This window comes from Lactuca saligna, chromosome 8 (genome assembly GCF_052625555.1).
Source record: "Lactuca saligna cultivar CGN05327 chromosome 8, ASM5262555v1, whole genome shotgun sequence".
Taxonomy (NCBI): domain Eukaryota; kingdom Viridiplantae; phylum Streptophyta; class Magnoliopsida; order Asterales; family Asteraceae; genus Lactuca; species Lactuca saligna.
In genome coordinates this window covers 93,677,112-93,680,821 of record NC_136424.1, presented here as the reverse complement: position 1 = coordinate 93,680,821, position 3,710 = coordinate 93,677,112, and positions in this window count along the sequence as shown.

The window sequence follows — 3,710 nt, the reverse complement described above, 5'->3', positions numbered from 1 at the left end:
AGTTATTTTTCTCAAATTCTGATTTTAATATATTTTTCACAAAGCAATATTAACCCAAATAAAAAAAAATTCCAAACTAGGGGCTTTAGCCATTGGACCCTGCTACGTAGCTGCCCCCAGACCTCTGTCGATTCACGGGCTTTATCCTTAAATAACAAGTGTACTTTGAATCTTGAATAAACTCAAACAAATGTGTATTTTGCGACAACCTAAATATTTCCTAATAAATAAAGAATTTTTTATCACATGTCATATTTTCATTGATTTGACCACATGTCATTTTGTGGTTATTTTCAATTAATTTTTTTTCACATAACATTTTGTGGTTTTTTTTCATTTTATTAATATCCACATAATATTTAAATATAATAATTGCAATAAATATAATAATAAATGCATATCAATTTCATTAATTGACTTCCTTTTAATTTCAAATTTTCTAAATTAAAGTTTCATTAGTTTCCTTTATTTATTTATCTAAATTATTTGTTTAATTTAAAAGAAAAACAAACAATTTAATTCTAATAATTCAATATTTTTCTATTTTTTCTTATAAATTCAAACTTTTTAAATGTTTAGAACTTCATATTTTTTTTAAATGAACACATGTAATACATAGGTCTTATTGCAACAAATGTAATAATTTCATCAAGATCGTATTAGTTATCAAATTAATCTCATTACAATTTAATAATATTAATGATACAATTTACCGAAGCTAGACTTTTTTGTTATTCTATTTTAATGAAGTCTAGATAACATGTTGTCGATCCATAAAATGCCACACCCGTTACATTTCATATAAAATTATAGAATGGGTTTTCATTCAATTATTGATTATATATTATATGAACACTATACGTATAGATTATTATATAAATATTAAAGATTTCATCATGTGCACATGGTAATCACCAAGACATTGATGGCGTTGTTTAGGTCATTTGCAGAATTTAAGGCAAATTTTGCCAATTTGGCTGTATTTGCAACTATTTCAGTTGAGTGTGGTGGGTGAAAGTTTACAAAAATCTTACTTCATTAATTAATTAATATTTTTTTTATAAATTTAACATTAAAACTAAAATTAATTTATATAACATATACTACAAAAATCTCATTAAGACATTCTAATGGACTCGTTGACGAACATTATATTTCATTTAGTTTTACCACTAATTAAATACAAAATACATTGCCTAAATAAACTACAACGCTGAAAATAATACATCAAATGAAAAGATATATATATATATATATATATATATATATATATATATATATATATATATATATATATATATATATATATATATATATATATATATATATATATATATATATATATATATATATATTGGTTACGTTCAGTGTTTCTTATATGTTTTATGTACTAGAATGCATTAACAGTAATTTAGTAAAATTATAATTATTTAATTAAAAAATATAGATATTAAATTATTTTCATAATTGTATCTATATTAAATGCTATCAATAAGTATAATTATTTTATTATGAAAACTAATTAAATTTATCATTAATGTCAGCAATAATATTATTTCAAAATAAATTCACATCTAGGTTTTAATGTGTGTATTCGTGTTTTGTTTATGAACTCACTTACTTAAAATACAACAAAGTTGCATTGAATATAAATAACGATAGTGTATTCTATTAGAATACACACCTTCATTCCGTTAGAATATATTGTCATTCTTCTAGAATAAACTGTCATTCTACTAGAATACGCTCTCGTTCTCTATGTTCTTGTTAACTTTGTTATATTTTGAGTGAGTGAGTCATTAAACAAAATATGAACCTATACATGAAAAACTAGTTGCGAATTCATTCTGAAAATATATTATTGCTGATATTAATAACGAATTTAATTAGTTTCCATAAAAAATAAATTATTTTTATGGATATCAAATAATATACACATAATTATGGAAATTGTTTAATATCTATCTCTATTTGATTAAATAATAAGTTAATATTTATTAAATTTTTATTGGTGCATTCTAACAAACAATAAATGTGAGAAACATTTAAACCTAGCTCATATATATATATATATATATATATATATATATATATATATATATATATATATATATATATATATATATATATATATATATATATATATTCCTTCAAAATTTACCCAATCCTGAAAAAACAAACACCTTTATCTCAACTAAAAAAATTGAAAGTATATTTTTTTTGTTTATTTTCCTTATAAAAAACAATATAAGTTTACTCTCAAGTCGGTTCTTTACATAATAGAATTGTACTTTTATATAAACTATTGTTATAAATAAATAATTATTTTACTCTCAATTTCATTCTAATGGAACAAACCATTTCCTCCGATCCTTAATTCAAGATAACAACTTTACATGACATCAACTTTTTTCTACAGTAGAAGAATTGAATGTTCAAATCGTGTACATCTGGGTTGTTATAAATCGTGTACATCTGGGTTGTTATAAATCCATAACATTATAAAAGACCATAATAAGGTGATAAATTTTCAAATCGTGTACATCTGGGTTGTTATAAATCCTCCTTTCTTCAGGTTATAAAGCAAAGTATTTAGTTGTAAGCCACATAGAAAAAAGTGAAGCCCCTTTCGGGTAGTTCTTCCAACCAGCGGAATAAGAAATGTTTGTTTCGTGATCCTTTTATATTTTAGCCATTTCTTCAGCATTATTAGTCATAACATGAAGCTTCTTCACCGTGCCACAACAATTAAAATACATTCAAGCAGTTTTTTGAAAGGAAACTTCTGTGTCCCTTATTCTCTAAAAAGCCCTAGAGAATTTGTAACATCCCAAATTTCAAATCAATTTTTTTTATTTTTAAATAAAGGTAATCATGCAAACCTCATTCTCAAAAAGAGTAATAAACAACCATTTGTTTCGGTTTAAAAAATTATAATAAAAAACTAGAGTAACAAGATAGTAAAATCAAATAAGCATAAGTCTCCAAAACATATCGATGGGTGTGATATAATCAAACTGTGTCGTTCCCCTTGCTGCCAAAACAATTTGGAATATTAAACTTTAAAAAGTAAGCACAAAGCTTAATGAGTTCTAAAAATACAACATACCCATGTGAATGTTATGATATCCTCATGGTCTTACACTTACTTTCGTTGCAGTCCCAGTATATTCTTTCCTGTTATGGCTCCACCATAATCTTTTATACAAGTGATATGGCCCTACCATAGTATATTTACAAGTAATATGTCCCACCATAGTCTTTCATACAAGTGTTATGGCCCAACTATAGTATTTCGTTGCATTGACACCTAATGTCCTACTTAGTATAGTGAGAAAACTCACATGATGCTAACAACTATAGTATTTCGTTGCATTGACACCTATGGCCCACCCTTCCTTTTGGAACCAGAAGTACCTAAAACATTTAAACATCAAACCATAAGCACAAAACTTAGTGAGTTCTCCAAAATACTACATATCATACATAACATAAGGCCCCACACACACAACTAAACGACCCCGTGTAACACCCGCTTCATGATGAATCAAAATAGGGTTTCAAGGAGTTAAAGTTTAGATTTCGGAAGAAAAGAGCCTCACAATGTCAGACATAGAGGCTAACGACGTGATATGGGTTTATATGGAACTTTTGTTCGGGACTGGTCTTATAATATGAGGCATAGGGGCTCACGATGTGAGAACTAATAT